Source organism: Alligator mississippiensis, chromosome 4 (genome assembly GCF_030867095.1).
Source record: "Alligator mississippiensis isolate rAllMis1 chromosome 4, rAllMis1, whole genome shotgun sequence".
NCBI lineage: Eukaryota > Metazoa > Chordata > Crocodylia > Alligatoridae > Alligator > Alligator mississippiensis.
The window spans coordinates 186,008,345-186,027,096 of NC_081827.1; the positions used below are offsets into that span (position 1 = coordinate 186,008,345).

Sequence of the window (18,752 nt, forward strand, 5' to 3'; positions counted from 1 at the left end):
CAATGGGGCAGAGCACAACTACTGCCATGCAGCTCTGCAGTGGATCAGCAATTTGCCATTGTGCTACATACTGCACGTGAGAAGATGAAAGCACTTCCCTTAGTTAACAGTTACTGCACTTTATTCTATTATTTGATCAGGTCTACCATCTATACAAGTACATATGTGAGCTCAGAAGTACATATGGGCTCAGAAATACTATCCCAAGGGCACGTCAATCTATTAAATTTTTAACTTGAGCAATGAGGACTAACTGAACCTTTGAGAATTAAAACTAAAATTCACCAGTGAATTATGGCTCCAATTTTCTACAATGGCATTAGTTACAGGGTTGTATGGGTTGAATCTTCTCTAGATGTCCTAAGTTTTTATGTGTGTGTGTAATGAAAGGCCTTACCCACAAAATGAGAATGCTAGGAAATTGACTTCTCTGTGACGTTTTAGCCTAGGCTTTCCTTTACCTGAACCAGGTGCAATTTAGAAACAGAAAAGGTTTTGTATATAAAAATAAATGTTTCTCCCTTAACCAATTAGATGGATTTCTTCTTAATTAAGAAACAAAATTTCTTGGAAGAACTCTTGCACAGAATGGTGAGGGGGGGAAATTTATATGCTAATAAGACCCCGTCCCTAAGGCCCTTTCAATGCTGTAAAAATAACCATTCTAGGGAAAAAATGTCCAAAACTATTTTTGCTTAATACAGTTTAATTACCACTGTCCTTGAGGTCATTAGGACTTCTGAAGATGTCCTGAGAATGCCATTCTGAAAATGGTTCTAAAAGTCTTTATATAAAAAAAAAAAAAAAAAAAAAGAGCGAGTGAGAGAGAGTTCAGATCTGAATACAATGTCATGGATTTAGAAATAGGATGATTGCCACCACTCGATAGGGAAAATTTTCTCAAAGGGGAGTGAGGGGAATTGTATGCTATTGTATATTTAGAACCTCAGCATTTTTTATGAGAACAAACAGAGCATAGTTTATACAATGTAATTCCAAGTTTGTGGAGCCACTTATTTGCGGATGTTCCCTGGTCTTGTAGGGAATATTGTTGTATTAGAACATCTGCTGAAGACAAAAGATAATTTAGTTATACTGAATCTGCATATTTGCTTGTACTGGACTTCCACCTCTGTACAACATCATGCATAGCAGCTTGCATATGTATTTGTATAGACCTGATCAAAGAATAGAATAAACAACATACAGTAACTGCTAACTAGATCAGGCCAAGGGAAGTGCTTTCATCTTCTCATTTAACTGCACTAAATACATGAAAGAGTCTGTTTCTGAGCTCCCCAAAATGGGTGTATTAGGATGATGCTATTTTTTCTGTTACGTCATTTTTAAAAAAAGGTTCTGTCTGAGACCAAAAGGATATTTCTTATGGTAATAATCAAAGCAGAGTAGAAGACCTGATGCGGTGGTGACTTTGCAATACCCTACTGTGCTACTAATAATTTTGCCAATTGAAGTTTTCCTTCATATCGCTTCCTCTAATTTTTTGGTTTAACTTTTAAATTGAGCACAAATAACTAACTAACCAATAGGAATGACTGCCATGTACCTGGATAGGATAGAAGAGGCCATGTTATATAACAATAAGAGAAGTAGTGAGGAGACTGCAAACTGACTTATGAATATTCTCCTTTGCAGGGTTATGTTCTAATTTACTGAAATAACTATATACACACCTGGATAAAGAGGCTACATCATATAATTAGAAGTGAAGTATGGCTATAGTGCAGTGGTTTTCAATGTTCTTTCATTTGCGGCCCCCTCTAAACAATTTCGAATAGAGGTGTAGACTGCTTTGAATTGTGAGGGTATTCACAAACTTTTGACTTATAATCATCTTTTGTGGACCCCTTAAAAATAGTCTGCAGACCCCCAGGAGTCCATGGACTACAGGTTGAAAACCACTGCTATAGTGTGTGTGTGTATATACAAAACTATATTTACTATATTATAGCGTGTGAGTGTGCATGTGAGAGAGAGCTTTTAAACACACATATACACACACTGTATATGTGTATATAAAATGTTACATGGTATACACCCTATGTGTGTTGTGTGTGCAGACAGATAGACAAACACTTTAGTATGGTGTGTATGTATATATATATATGTATGTCGCTGCTGTGCACTGCAGCGAGGGGTCCGGAGCCTTAGAGGCCGTCAGGCGGGTACTTGTGACGCTTGGAGTGGAATTAATTAGGCGGACGCTTATCGGTTGCAAAGCAAGATTGTTTACTTACGCCATCAAGGTGGTGAATGATGGAGGTCAGATACTTGGTTAGTTACAGCTTTGAGTTCATTAGGTTGGTCTGCATAAGTGTTCAGGAAGCGTTCAGGCAGAAATGGTCAGGCCGGCAGTCGTTGATTTACGTCTGAGATTGGGTCGAGATGGGGAACTTAGACAAGTGATCAAATTGTCTAATTACTCTGACACGTATGTTTAGAGGTCTCCAAGGTGTGTACGGAGGTCTCCGACTTTGCGGAAATAAAAAACGGGTTTTATTTGTGTAATAGCCAATTGCTTTTCGCCACGTCATAAATTTAATTAGAATCGCCAATTATATAGCGGTTTTCGCTAGGGTGTTATTTTAGGGCTACTCCCTGTATTACTCTGACCAGTTATAATGATTTATGTAAAGCACAGAAGGTTAAAGTTCCGTTTCTGTTAGTGGCGCAGCAATAAATCTCTTGTTGGCATGCACAGCGGAGAAGGCTGTTACTATCATTTTGTTAACCCTTAGTTAACCTAGTGCAAAATAAAACTGCTTTAAATAGTATGTCTTGCTTGTGGCATGGGCACTGCTATAATTGGGTTGTGACAACGTACACATGCATGCATGCAGTTCTGGATAGAATATACTACATCATATAGTTATAGGGGAAGTATAACTATAGTGTATATATGCTAACCTATATTTACTACAATATAGTGTGTGTATGTGTGTGTATATATGTGTGTGAAAAACAGCAGATTAAAATAGTAGGCCAACGTCACACAAGACTGTGGCTAAGAAGGAAAGATCTCTGATTGTCAGCCCTTTACCAGTTACACAGTCCCCAAGCTATATTTCATATGAAAACTGCTCACTTTACTTGTACAGAGAGGGTAATATAAGACAGATCTATTCCAGTTTATTCCAGTTCTGCTTCCTTAAATTTCCTGGAGGGTAAAATTTAGCCTCTACTCCAGACCTAAGAAAATACATTTCCACAGGGCACCTGCTTAAAGACTGAATTCTTCCTACTAACCCAGAATTAATGTACATGGTATTTGGACAGCTATTGCTATTTTCCTTGTGCAGGCATAGACCAGCCTACTGTCCCATGTTATGTTGAAAAGGGCGTGTGTTGGGTACACAAAGGGTGCATACATACATACTAAGTTTCTGACAGTTAAGATGACTTAACTGTCAATGCATACACATGTAGAGTCAACTTAAATGTAGCACAAGATAATACACCTTTGAGGTATATTATCTTGAGTAACATTATTAAGTGGACTTAGCTCACAAGGTGGCTGCCACCATGTCAAGGAGCTGTACATGTGTATGTCTGACATGGCTTAGTTAAATTGGCTTAGTTAAGTCAGCTTAGTACATGTGTATGTACCCTATGATATTAAAGTATAACTCATAATCAATCTTACAGTACTAATAGTTAAGTGTGCTCTGAAATTTTGTGTCAGGTTACTCCTGGCTTACTCCTATCACAACAGCTACCATTAAAAACTTCTAAACTCCTTGCTAATGGTACAGAAAAAGAAGGGAAATGGAGCATTTGGAATATGAGGCATTAAGTTGAGTTTTCATTTTAATGATGTGCTTGTTCTCCTTTTTAATATTGTGTGACAATTTTTTTATAAAGAAAGCCCCTTGTTGGTTTTTTTGCATGGTATTACTCATTCTTTTTAGGGAAGAGGAAAAAAGCTGAGTCAGTTGATGAAATTGGATTGGGTTTTCTTTAAAACAGAAGGAAGACAAATACACAAATAATGAGCAGCAGAAGGAGACAGTGAAGCTCCTGTATTCGATAATGACTTCCATTTGCAGCCTTGTTGCTGGCTAACACTGAGCAAAGGATATGCTCTCATCAGAGCTACAACATATCCAACTCCTATTAGAATCAGCCTGATGAATGCATTGTCCTCAGAGGTCCAGAGCAGCACTGCAAAGGTGAAGTTGTTTGCCAGATCAGCTGGCCTTTAAATGAAGAGCCAATAGTACCTGGTAGATCTAGGGGTCTCAGGAGATGGTGGGAGTGGCCACCAAAATGGTAAAGCTCGCTTGCCTCCATGCTCTTAATGAGTGACTCCAGACAAAAATTGATCAAGAAGGGGCAGCTGCCTCATCCAACTGACATTAAGCAATGAAACGACTCTGTCATTTCAAATATAAAAACTTCTTCCTGTTGCTAAAATCTTTGGCAACAGTAGTCTTACCAGCCTATGACTTCCCCAGCAGCTCCCATATTATAGTTCTTTAAACCTAAACAATTTAGTTTGTTATCAGCCTATTGGTCTTCAACTTTTGCTGACTTAATTTTATGTAATTGGCTCAACTGTACTACTGTTACCTCGGGCAACGTAGAGCACAGGTCACTGCACAAAAATTGTCTTTATGAGATTTTAGACGAGTGGAGATCTGGGATGTGCAGAGGTGGTTAGCTGGTTTTGTCTGAAATCAGAAAGAAGACGGGGCAGGGGGGCACCTAGAAACTGATTGCTTCAGAGGATCATGAGCTTTTATGGGCAACAACCTACTTCATCCATTCCTAGCACCTGATGAAGTAGGTTGTTGCCTATGAAAGTTCATGCCCTTCTCAAACAGTTAGTTTCTGAGGTGCCACCCTGCCCTCCGTTTTGCCTGGGGTCTACAAGACAGGATCTTCACAGTATGTTGCTACCCCTGGATAAAAGAAAGTTAACATTTCCATTGCATGGGGTCTTACCTGCCTAGAAAGGTGGTGGTGAGCAGGTGGGACAATTTTCATTCATTGTCTCCGCTATATATATCTGCTATGGAAGCTGTGTGCGCAAGAGGTAGATCTGGTTTTTAACAAGGGAAAGTTAGTGTAGGTGAGTGAGCTGCTTTGAGCAAGTTGCAAAATATTTGCAATAGTTTGGCTTTGAGGTGCCAGAGGTGCAGATGGTAACCGGAAACTTGATTGGCTGACCTATTGCTCTCATCCAGTATAGTTTTTTTGTTGTTTTGGGGGGTGGTTTTTTAGTTCACAGAGTAGATGAGTCACATCATATACAGCATGTCCTCTAGCACAAGAGGTGTCTTTAGACAAAGCACTCCAAGAGTTTCCTTCACAAAAATACCAATGGGTTGCATGTGCCTGTTTGAACTAGGATGAGCTATCCCTGTGGGTTTGCAATTAGAAATGAAAATGGCCCTGGGGAATTAAGGGTTATCCTCTGGGAGAATCCTAGGTTGGAGCAAGAGAAGCACCCACAAATCTCTAGTGTGTATTATTTCTCCTTTTTATAGTAATTGCAGCCATTTTGCCTTAACTCAAGCCAACTTGCTTCATTAAGATCAACTGCAAAAAACTCTTATCTAAAGCTACTGTCAAGTGGCCTTTTAGAAACTGGCAAGATTTCAGCATTTTACAGTCAGAGTGACAATCTCTAACACAAAAAATATTTTCTTTTTGTTTACAGGAGCCAACATTCCTTCGACACTATTCTTACAACTCTGAGATGTGTGTACCCTGTAGATAATTTTATCTAACTTTTTACTGGCTGTAGAGAAGAAACTATTTTGCAAAGAGGAAAGCATGAACAAGGAGAGATGTACGATCAGACAGAAAGGCATCTATGGCTTGGACAAACAGAGCCAAAGTGCTGAGGCACACCCAAGGTTAATAACATATTGTTCTACCAGCTTCTATCTAATCTTGGAAAATGTCCTCCAATGCAAGGGAAAATGGAAAAGTGATTATGTGCTTTGAAAAAAGGTCTTGCTCTACTGTCTAGACAGCTTTAAAAACACGAAGTTAGGGTGTTCCTATTTATGAAAAATGCAGCTTTACTGTTGCCTTAACTCAAAAGAAGAAAGAAACTGCATTGAGGTCATTTGGCTGTAACATGTTCCCCAAATCTGTCCATGGGAATTTATTTCTTTATGGGTTTTTTAATTCGTTGTACTTTTATATCTAACCTGGTGTCTCAAGGGTTTTCACTTCGCAAGAGCAATCCTGAGGTGGTTTGTGTAACAACTTCCTGATTGCATGCATATCAGATATCTGATGTGGGAGACCTGATATCTTCAGCATTGGAGAGAGAAACCAGTTTGATTTACTCCAAAGAACCATAGTTAATAGTGTCTCTAACTTACTTACAGTGGGATTGAGCCTTTTTTCTCCTGTGCTTTAGGGGTGGGTTGGTAGAATAGTTAAATGTTTTGCTATGGCTCTGGAGGCATGAGTTCAAGTCCTGCTTTGGATTTGTGCCAAGGCTGTCCCAGGTTGACGCAGCTATAAATGTGTACTTAGTAATTCGGACTGGGATTTCAAAGGTGGCCAGATGTGGTTGTGCTGGCTACATTGCTTCCTTATGTGCTGTTGGCTAAGAAACAGGTCTTAACCAGCCCTTATTGGGGCTAGCCCAGTGGGACTATAAGCTCAAATGGAGCTTCCTTCCAACTTTGTGTGTTAGTTGTAAAGATCAACATCACAGCTCACCAGTAAAGAAAAGGAGCCTATGCATGCCACAGCAGCATATCCCACCTAACTTAGTTTAAAACAATAGATCCCCTCTCCTGCAAACTCTTCTGCTGGGCCTTGACTCAAGTGGGAAGAGTGATGGTGTATATTGTCCACAGATATAGGGAAGACTGAATTGGGCCTACAGGGTAAGGGTATAAGTACTTTCCATGTTTATGCAATTATTGCATTCAAAATGCAGAAATGCTACTAAGGGATAGAAGTAGGAGACAGAGCCCTGAGCACCCACTCTTCTAGGGTGGTATCCAGCTCACTTAACCCCAGAGCCAAGCTTCCTGTAGCCTACCTTCCCTCTGGCCTCACATATCTCTTCTTCTTGGCTGCCTAGGAAGGAAGACAAATAATCTTGACCCTGCCTAACCTGCTGATTAGAGCCATTTGCTACAAATTTGAAGTTGGGGGTTTAAAACTTACAAGCTGAGGGGCCTAGAAGTAGGATATCTCATTCTCTGGGCAAGGTTTATTGGGCTAAAGGGTGGGAGGGCTTGGCTATTCTCCCTCATGAACTATTTACTAGTAGTGGTTTATTTTTAGTCAGACAACCAGCAGGGTTTGCATCCTGGGCAAGCCCTAAGGAAGAGCAGGGGGTGGAGGTGGGGCAAGCAGTTGTTGACAAGTTCTGGATGACCAGGGAGGTCCAAGCGGGAATCTTACCTATGCAGGGGGCTTTGAAACAGTCCCCAAGTGTTGCTGCCACCTATAGTCAGCTACAGTGTGGTCTCCTTGACCTGACTGTTGCTACTATAGCAGTAGTGTGAGGTTCATGTATCTGGCTATTGCTGCATGAGCAACACAAGAGTGCTCTTTTTGCTGCTGGGGGGCAGATACTGCAGGCGCCCTTACTGAGTGGGTGCCTGGGGCTGGTGCTTCACTTGCCCACCCCAGGGTACACTACTCATCTTAGTGACTAGTAGTTTATAGACTGTCATGGACTTTTTGGCTTTCTCGGGCACACTTGCACTGCAACAGAGCTTGAGTTGATCTCTCCAGTGCCTGCTGAAAAGACATTGAATTGTGCAGGAGGGGTTGGGATCTAAAAGCCATATAAATGGTCCTAAATACCATGTATGTGGTTCACTTTGGCCACAAGCACTACTTATCTGCCTGAAGGGGATTTAGACAGGGCCATACTGTCTAGAGCAAATGAATGAAAATAGCAATATACATGCCAAAGCTGCTGGAGCCTTATCTAAACTGGCATTCTTGGTGGTGCTACTAAACTGTTAGTATCAGAAGTGAAAATTTCTTGTTAACATTTCTTAATGTGTAAGAAGCCACAGAGAGTGTTTTCTGTCAGGTTTTCAGTCTTTTTCTGCTTTATCAGTTTTAATTCTTAGTTTCTTGTGGCTTCAATGGAAGACTGAGACATCTGCATTGCTGCATTTTATAGTGTCACCTTTCTTGCATCTATAGTTGCAGCTGTCAATAACAGATCAATATACACTTGTGATATTTTCAGCAGTAGATCTCTCTAGTGTTACCAGTACATTTCTGGTTCCCCGTGCCTCCTGATCACAGGTTTGGTAACAGTTTCGAAAGTAGGTAATGCCAAGATTAAACTCAAAAAAACTTTTTTTTAAATCACTGGAGTTAATTTAGCCTATAAAAGTCATGCAGAATCTGTCTTCTTTGGGTCAGTTAACTGAAATTCACATCTTTGCTATCAGTGTTAAAGAAGTTCTGATTAATTTTATTCTTTCAGATAGGAAAATGAAAAAAACCCTACAAAGCAAACTCATATATGCATCTTTCATACCTCTACATGATATTGAATAGTTTGGAATTATTTTGTAGTATGGAAGCTAAAAATGAGACAGCTCTGCAAGTTTGTGTGTGTTTTCTTAGTTTATGTGTGTTTCCTTAGTTTGCTGAACTGAGGTGATTTTAAATTTTTCCTCATGCCTGTAAGTAGGTCTCTACACCAGTACTCCTTACAGTAGCACTAAGAATAAAGTACTAATATAGATAACAATCAGTGCTCTCTAGTTCCATGTTATGTAAGTCTGAGTAGTTTGTTGCACCAGTAGTAAAATAGCTATGGGAGCTTCTATGCAGTGCTGACACACCTGTATTCAGGACAAATTCTGTTGAACTCCTAAGTATGACCATGATATGTCTTGTCTCACCTCCACCTGTAGGCACTGACTTCTGTTTTTTTCTGGGAGGGGGCCTAAGATGATGGACATAGATTCATAGATCCATAGGTGCTCGGGTCGGAAGGGACCTCAACAGATCGAGTCTGACCCCCTGCCCTGGGCAGGAAAGAGTACACACGTGTAAAACTTTCCACACTGCAGGTGAAAGCCCTCTTCCCAAAAGGGGGTCAGGGCCCTCAGGTCCGCATGTACTTTGGCTCTTCTGCCTCCATCTGTATTAGAGAATGAAAGTCTTCATGAAGGGAAGGGGAGGAGGCAAGTCAACAGTTATAGTGAACAATCGCTAATTTTGCATGATGTTACCCTCTTATTGTGTCACAGGGATAGTATATATTACAAAACATTGTTAAAAGGTGCTTACATTCTTATAAATTACAAGATTTATGGACTTAAAAGCCCGAGAGGCTCATTCCAGTCCTTTCCTTTAGTGGCCATAAAATGTGATCATAGAAATTCCCTTTACATTAATTGTACTGGTAAAAAATTTATAGGGTTGGGATTTTTTGCTAACATGATCCACTGGGGTTGATTTTATTTAAATATACTTGCACACTTTATTTTTAGAAATGCTGAGCTCCAACTGCAGCTAATGAGAGTTACAGGTGCTTGGCCCCTCTGAAAACCAGGGCACTTTTTCCAGTGAATTTCTAACTCGTTCATGGGATTCATTAATGAATAACTTGGATCTAACAACAACATTATAAATTTTTAACAAGTATTCATCAGGGCTTTTTATGTCCTACAAAAGTAGACCTCTGACACCAAATATGTTAATCTCCAGCTTGCTCTACAATTTTTTGGGGACAAGTGGCAACCCTTGTGTAATGGCATGATGAAATCATTAGGCATTCATAATGAACTATACTGCAGCCATAAAAATAGGTCATTCTTATCCAGAAATACTTCAAAATGAGTCACCTCATGTTCATGTATAATGAATGAGATGATTGGGGGCAAAATGGCAGCTCTATCTTGGGACTTGCTAACAAGATCAAAAGGGTCCAAAGATGGTTGATGGGCACTGAGTTATATTCTCCCTTCATAATAAGATAAGTTTTTTAAAAGAAAAAAATCAGGATGATTGGAAGTAGCATGTGCTTATTGTTTCAGGCCCAAGCAGTAGCTATTCTGTCCTTTATAAGTTAGAGTGTGACTAGACCAAGAGGAGGGCAGGCACTGGCCAAGCCAGAGGTAGATAGTCAAGGGCAAAGGCAAAGTAACCATCCAAAAAGAGGGAGAAAATGATCTCATTTCAAACTCAGTGGCAAAGAGTATAACCAGGGCTGTCAGAAAAAATCAGGATGATAAGCTGCTTTTCAGACGTCAAGATAAGCAAAGGATGTGCTGAAGTAAAAGACCCATTGCTTGGTAGCAATGTAGGCATACCAGTTTCTGTTGCCATTGGCAAACAGGCAAGTCATGTGGCTAGCATCATGCCTGGCCACATTTTGACTCCCCAACCTGCATGGCCAGGTATGCTTTTACAGTGTGGTTGGTTGGGGGTGGCCTTGGCAGAAGTTTGGAACAAGTCTCAGATACAACTCTGAAGCCATAGCAAGATGTCGTAACTCCTCTGCCATGACACCTCAGAGACAGCTTGAAAAGCCCAGGTAAAATTCTGAGTACTGTAATCCATAGTCCCTCCCCACCTAACCTTGTCTATACTTGAGCATTGATTTTAACTCCATTCTCATTGATATAAATGAGACTCTTCACTTGTGAAAAGCTGTGGACATGCACAAACATTTGGAAGGTGAGGGCCTGTGTGGAGACGAATAGAGGGAGATTCAAGAGAATGGAAGACAGGCATGGAGTCCTGGAAGGAGAACACTGGGTTAGTGCACATCTCTGGCTTGTAGACCTTTCTGATGCCAAATGTAAGTGAAGTCAGGAGAAAAACAAGCTGCCTATGGCATGCAGAGGGTTTGGTTCACAGTTTTACCTGTACTCTTGCAATGAGCACTCTTCTTAACTTCTAACTAATATGGCTAACTACCTTTGTTCCTATGATGAGACCACTGTTAACAAAGAAGTAGGAACTCTATTTTTCTGATAAAAATGCTACATATTTTCTGCTTCTTCATTTAGCTTGAAAGTTTTATGCAGAATTTTTAAAAATCATTTAAATTAAATGATTTGCAGCCACGGATATTCTCTATTCTTCCCATACGTAGACACGGACGGCACTATAAGGCCTGCATCAGAGTGATCAACTGGCGGCTTTGGAGCTGGTGCTACCAGGCAGGCCTCGGGTTCCTTGACAACAACCCGGATTTTCATGCAAGGGGCATGCTCGGGTGGGATGGGCTTCATCTCTCCCCTAAAGGCAAGCATGTCTTCTCTTTTAGGCTGGCTGATCTCGTACGGCCTGCTTTAAACTATCTTCACCAGGGGATGGGGCCACAGGGGGACACGAGGACATTTCCCAGCCAAGACAGGTGACAAGCACAAGAAGTACCCAGGTAAGTGACTGGGGTCTGGATAGTCCTAGGATCAAGGGGGTGGTGCAAGCACCCATAGGAGGCCTTAAATGCCTCTACACTGATGCTCATAGTATGGGGAACAAGTAAGAGGAACTTGCCCTCCTGCTAGCTAACACAAACCTGGACATAGTAGGGCTCACTGAAACCTGGTGGGATTCAACCCATGATTGGGTGGTAAACATTAGGGGTTACTGACTGTACAAGCAGGCTAGAATGGGGAGGATAGGTGCGGGTGTGGCACTCTACGTCAAAGAGCAATACACATCCTCAACAAATAAGATGCGGTCAGAGGAGGGGCAGACTGAAGTGCTCTGGGTAAGAATACTTAATGGTGGGTTTCTACTACAGACCACCCAACCAGGGGGAAGAGCCGGACAGGGAATTCTCAGGTCAGCTCGTGGAGGCAGTTAAGTCAAGGGATGTGGTCATCATGGGTGATCTGAGCTACCTGGTCATCTGCTGGGAGGAGCAGTCAGCCAGGTCTGACCACTCATGTAGGTTCCTAGCCGAGATACAGAACCTCCACCTAACCCAGGAGGTGCACAGTCCCATCAGGGGAAATGCCTTGCTGGACCTGGTCCTGGCCACAGGCAACGACCTGGTGAGGGGACTGTTGGTTCTCGACCACCCAGGTGATAGTGATCATTGCCTACTGGAATTCACTATCCAGCACAGGAGGGCCGATTTCAATGAGTTAAGGAGATTAGTAGGAGAGGCACTGAGGTCCCGGACGATAGGGGAGTTGGGACTCCAAGACGAGTGGTCGTTCCTTAAGGAGACGATCATCCAAGCCCAAAGGGTGACAGTCGCAATGGGAATCAAAGGGGGCAAGAGTGCTCAAAAGCCCCCTTAGCTCACGAAAGGCATTCAGGAATGTCTCAAAGCTAAAAAGAAGGTGTACACCCGGTGGAAGAGAGGGGCTATCACCAAAGAGGATTATACCTCCATTGCTCAAGACTGTAGGGGGGCTGTTAGGAAGGCTAAGGCAGAGACGGAACTAGGACTAGCGACCAGGATCAAAGATAACAAGAAGTCCTTTTTAAAAAAGAAGGCACTGGCTAATGGGCCCCTGCAGGACATGCTTGGCAATCTGGTGGTTGAACCAAATGAAAAAGCTGACCTCTTTAACAAATTCTTTGTTTCCATTTTTCTGAGCGGGGACTGGGACATCCCCTGCACCGGAATTCTGGACAGTCTCAAGAGAGGCATTGCCAGGCCTAGGGTCAGAGAGGACCTAGTTAGAGAACTTTTGGTGGGGCTGGACATGTTTAAATCAGCAGGTCCAGATGATCTTCACCCCAGGGTGCTGAGGGAATTGGCAGGGGTCATTGTGGGCCCCTGGTGCGGCTTTATGAGCACTCTTGGTACTCTGGCCAGGTGCCAGAGGACTAGAAAAAGGCCAATGTGGTCCCCATTTTCAAAAAAAGGGAGGAAGGAGGACCCAGGTAACTATAGGCCCATTAGTCTTACCTCGGTCCTGGGGAAGATCTTTGAGAAAATTATCCAGGAGCACATTTGCAAGGGGCCAGCAGGGGAGATTATGCTTAGGGGCAACCGACATAGGTTCATTAGAGGCAGGTCCTGTCAGACCAACCTGGTGGCCTTCTGTGACAAGGGCACAAAATCCCTGGATGCAGGTGTCATGGTGGACGTAGCCTTTCTGGACTTTAGGAAGGCCTTCGACACTGTCTCTCACCCCATTCTCATTAAAAAAAAGAGGTGAATGTGGTGTCAATGTCTACACAGTCAGATGGGTTGCAAATTGGCTGGAGGGCCACACCCAGAGAGTGGTTGTGGATGAGTCATTTTCGACCTGGAGGGATGTGGGCAGTGGAGTCCCCCCCAGGGCTTGGTCCTTGGACCCATACTGTTCAACATCTTTATCAACGACTTGGACGAGGGGGTGAAAAGTACCTTGTTCAAATTTGCTGATGACACTAAGATGTGGGGTGAGGTGGGCATGCTAGTAGGGGGGACAGGCTACAACTAGATCTGGACATGTTACAGGGGTGGGCAGATGAGACTAGGATGGGATTCAATACTGACAAGTGCAGGGTACTGCACCTAGGGAGGAAGAACCAGCAGCATACCTACAGGCTGGGGAACTACCTTCTCGTCAGCACAGAGGCAGAAAGGGATCTTGGAGTCATTATTGATTCCAAGATGAACATGGGCCACCAATGTGAGGACGTGGTCAGTAAGGCCAACCGCACCTTGTCATGCATCCACAGATGCATCACGAGCAGGTCCAAGGAGTTGATCCTCCCCCTCTATGCGACATTGGTCAGGCTGCAGTTGGTGTACTACATCCAGTTCTGGGCACCGCACTTCAGGAGGGATGTGGACAGCATGGAGAGGGTCCAGAGGAGGGCCACTCACATGGTCAGGGTGCAGCAGGGCAGGCCTTACGAGGAGAGGTTACGGGACCTGAACCTGTTCAGCCTCCACAAGAGAAGGCTGAGAGGGGATCTGGTGGCCATCTATGAACTTACCAGGGGGGACTAGCAGGGAATGGGAGAGGCCCTGTTCCCCCGAGCACTACCCAGAGTAACTAGGAATAACGGCCAGAAGTTAATCAAGAGTAGGTTCAGACTAGACATCAGGAAGCACTACTTCACAGTCAGGGTAACTAGGATCTGGAACCAAGTTCCAAGGGAACTGGTGCTCACTCCTACCCTGGGGGTCTTCAGAAGGAGGCTAGATAATCACCGAGCTGGGTCCTTAGACCCATTCTTTCCTGCCCATGGCAGGGGGTCGGACTTGATGATCTGCTCGGGTCCCTTCCAACCCTATCAACTAACTAAATAAAAAACTAATTTAAAAACCCTCAGAAAAATACCCCCCTCCCCTCTTTCCCTCCAGCCTCTCTTTCTTCTTGTGAACTGGAAAAGAAACAAAAGTGATAGGAAGGAAGATAAAGGAAAGAACAAAAATACAAACTGAAGACTTTGGGGGATTTGTCAAAATTTAGAAAAGTTCAACCCAAATGAACACTTGTCATGTTTCAAATGACATTGTTTTGCAAGCTGTTGTGCAGACAATGTTTCAACAAATTCTAATGTGAATGAAAATGATTTAAAAACTAGTAAATCAGTCACTGACATTTTTTTTTTACTATTCTATGCATTACCAGTTGAAAAAATAAAGCTTCTTAGTAGCCAGCTAAGTTTTGTTTTGTGTACTCTAAATATACAGTAAACTGAGTTTCTTTCACTTTAGCATTTCTAATCCCATTTTAGAACATGTAGATTATTCCATACGATCTGGTCTTATGTTGTGGGTCTATATGATGCAAGATCAGTTTCCTCTTGAGTGTTTTTTTCTTGTTTCCCTATCTGCAGGTAAGAAGTTGTCCAGAACTCCTTTGACTCTAAGACCAAACATGTACATTTCCTATTGTGACTTCATAAAAACTATGAATTTGGTTTTGTTCCTGTTGAATTCAGTGGATTGAAACCTAGCTGTATGTGCCTGGAAGAAGCATAATTATTGGAAAAGCTCCCTTCCACCCCCAACCAACCCCAATTCAAATCTTGACAGTTGTATGGCCATTTAAACATTACAGTTAAGCATGACAAAAAATCTACTCCTCATATGGGGACAGTAGGTAAGACAGGATAGGGAATATAGAGAAGACAGAGTTTTGTGCAGCTCATGAACGCTCCTGGCTAAAAGATAGGAGAGGTTAAAAAAATATTTTCCTAAAGATGCAATAAGACATGGTACTGTTTTTCTGAGGCAAGGGCATTTGACACAGGCACTTGCTAAATATTTATACACAAGAAACTGTGTTAAAATAACACTTGAGGGCAGGGTTAAACTACATCAAGAAATTCAGAGTTAAGACTCAAGTGCCATCCAGGGCTCAGTCATTGGACTAGTGCATCTCTAACAATTTGTGTGGGGCAGCAGATTGGCTGTTCTAAGATTCACTTCCCCACTGCACCAAGCTAGATATTCTTTTCTGCTTTTGTTTTAATGTATCTGGTTTTTGTGCTAAAACATGTAGACTCCACTCAGGCAAAATTCCAAGCGGAGAAAGCAGTAAACTGGGGCTGAGTAAATAACAATTCAATTTGTGGGTCAACTAAAGACTCCTCTCTCTGAATAAGTTCCCCATTTATAAAATAGGACAGTGATTCCTTGTTTCCACCTTTGTGGTTTTTGTATATAGAAAGTATAAGCTCTTCAGGGCAGGAATAATTTCCTCTTTTTTTGTGAATAAAGAGCATTTAGTACAGGGAGTTCTCTTGGGGCTACTGGAATAGAAATAATAGTAATCCTGCAATGTCTGCTCTGGCTAAAAAAAAGAAAAAGAAAAATTAGCTGACTGCAGGACTAAGCCAGCTGTAGGCTGAAGTCTGTTCCTTAATACTTTCAGTAGATTCTCTTCACATTGATTTCCAGAAATGAGGGCCAGTTAAAAGGCTTGTCCTTGGAACACTGGCCATGTTTCTTCCATTGGCCACCAGGTGCTGTAGTTTACAACCCTCCCACCTTTGTGCCCTAACCCACATTGATGGAGAGAGCAACAGCTGTTCGTAGACAGTCTTTTGTCAAGAGCTCTGCATCCAGCCATTTGCAGAAGGATCTTAGTGAGCTACAGTGAGAGCACAACAGAAACCTTTCCTTAGAATGCATTGGAATGCCATCAACTCATTATAAATTCCAGTGCGGTGGTGAGAAGAAATAGCACCAAATGCTTATTTTACTGGCTGTTACATTTCCAGGGGATGGGCTAATAATTCTCACACAATCACACTTTCTCTGAACAGTTCATTCATTTAATTGTTTTTTCAGATTCACCGCATTTCTGCTTCAACTGTCTGCAGCTGGGGGATTAAACGCATAAATCAGCAGAAGACCTTATATTCTTTCTTTTTAGTCTGACTACTAGACTATTGGAAACATCAGCCATGGCACTGAAAACTTTCAGCACTTCCCTATAAACACATTCTAATACATTCATCAGTTGTTTGGAATTAGGCACTCCGTGGCCAGCCACAGGGCTAAAGAAACAGCATCCCCCGCCCCCATTAGTCTCTTTCACAAGGGTGTGTTCTTTATTAACTCGTACAAACCCTTCCCTTTGTCAGACGCAACAGGTCATTTCCTCTCCCTCCTCTGTGCATGGTTGTAATTATTCTTTGCCAACTCAAAACATTTTAGATTCTCTTTTCTCCCTGTTCCCTGCAGGCAACACAACCAAAGGAACTAAATAGAAAAAAATAAAAGCCTTGTTCAGTGTTATGCCTTTTTAACTTAGTCCTATCTGCCTTTCCAATTAAGGGTGAACAGGTCAAACTTTATGAGGAGGCGCTGGAAAAACACAAGGTCCAAACAAGGGCTGGTCACTCTAAAATTCAGTCCAAAACTACACTCCTCCTTCATACAGGCTGTGAGTCTGCTTAGCCGTGCCAGGAGCATGCAGCAAGTTTCCTCATTCACGCAAACCTGCCTCTGCAATTGTACTTTGTACTTCCCTGATGCTGTCTACCAAGTGCTTACAATATAAATCTTAGGAAGATAAGTAGCCTTCTCCCCCGATGATAGATAGGGAAATTGAGGCATAGCAGGAGGAACTGATTTGCCTAAGGTCATATGGGAGGCCCTTGGCAGGGTCAGAAACAGGGAGATGGTGTCTCCATGCCTCGTGGTTTAGCAGAATATTATGTGGGTTTTATGGGGAGGATACTAGATTGGTAGGGCCCCCATCTGGGATTTGGGAAACCAGGGTTCTAATCTTAACTCTGCAGTAGATCAGCTGTATGTCTCCACTATGTGCTTCTGCTTTTCTACCCTTTGTCTGTTATGAATATTTTGATTGTAAGCTGTTTGGAATGGGGCTCTCTTCCTATGTATTTCTACAGAATCTAGCACCATGGGGCACCTATACAAGTGCACTGAGGCTGCTCCGAAGTGCTGTAATTACAGCGCGTCTGATCATATTTGAGACTTGTGTCATGTGTGTTAGTGTCCCCTCACTGAAAAATGGTAGTGGGGGCACTTTTGAGCTTAGTTAAAGTGCACCTGCTCCCATTTTTTGAGCACAGGGATGCTGATATAAGTGACGCTCTGGGTGTTTTAATTAGAGTGACTCTTGGAGCTGCTGTAATTAAAGCCCTCCCTCTACCCCCCGCCTCCTGATGCACATGTATAAATGCCCATGGTGTCCAAATCAAGTGGGCCTCTTTGGCAATGTTATATTACACATCCTGGCAACACCATACTCTAGAGGCTGCACCTCTTTATGCAAAATGGAAATGGCTGCAATATCTTTTTTATGCATTTTAGTAAATTCTGCAAGTTCTTAGTGTAATGTTCAGACAGGCAATGTTATGGTGTCTCTGACTTGAACATGCAGGTCAAGATCTGCCGGGTTAGTGAGTCTTCTAAGAGCAGGAAGTGTTACATACATACTGCTTCATATGTCATGTGTTTTTGCTGCTATAGTTTGTAAGCTTCCTAATACCTTACCGTAGATACAGAGTTGTCCATATGAATAGGTGCCCAATGCTAAAATTTTCCCTTTTCTGCTCCCTTATGACCACAGGGGGGAAGGAATGATACCATCAGGGCTGTGCGAAACAACAGTGTCCTACTTCAACTTCTGTTTTGATGTTTCGATGGAAATGTGTTTTGTTTCGAGTTTCATTCCCCAGCTGGGCTCTGTCCCCAGTGCTGAGAAATTCAGCCCAGCTGGGGGAGCTGCTGAGTTTCCCAGCACAGGGAATGAAGCCCAGCTGGGGAAACTGCCTGCCCCAGCTGGGCTGAGTGTCCCAGTGCTGTGAACTGCTGGGAACTGAGCTTTCCTGAGCTGGGCTCAGTTCCTCAGTGCTGGGTCCCTTGAGGCAGGAGCAGCCTCCTGTCATTCAGCAGGCAGATCGGGGGCCCACCCACACCCTCACTAGATTGTATAATATAACATTGCCAAAGAGGCCCACCTGATTTGGACACCATGGGCATTTATACATGTGCACCAGGAGGTGGGGGGTAGAGGGAGGGCTTTAATTACAGCAGCTCCAAGAGCCACTCTAATTATAACACCTAGAGCATCACTTGTATCAGTGGTTCCCGAAGCCAGGGTCAGTTTCCCAGTGCTGGGGAAAGAGCCCACCTGGGGGAGGCATGGGAGAGGTGCTTCCCCCAGCTGGGCTCAGTTTCTCAGCGCTGGGTCCCAGACAGCAGGAACAGCCTCCTGTCATCCAGCAGGCAGATTGGGGGCCCACCCACATCCCCGGGAGGGCTGCAGGGGCTCTTCCAGACTCCTCCTAGGTGTATGGGTCCCCGATCTGCCTACTGGATCACAGGATGCTGCTCCTGCTCCCCAGATCCTGCTTGTCAGCAGTTTGAGGTGCAGTTTCCT

General features: G+C 43.0%; 1 long non-coding RNA gene across 1 annotated transcript in view; it reads left to right on the plus strand.

The window, feature by feature from the left end:
• Positions 1–16,691, plus strand: part of LOC132249892 (uncharacterized) — a 39,622-nt gene extending 22,931 nt beyond the window's left edge. The window contains exons 2-4 of the long non-coding RNA XR_009461365.1: positions 5,684–5,882; positions 11,252–11,365; positions 16,187–16,691. This is a non-coding gene — a long non-coding RNA (uncharacterized LOC132249892). The remainder of the gene's footprint in view (positions 1–5,683; positions 5,883–11,251; positions 11,366–16,186) is intronic.
• The last annotated feature ends 2,061 nt before the right edge of the window (positions 16,692–18,752 follow it).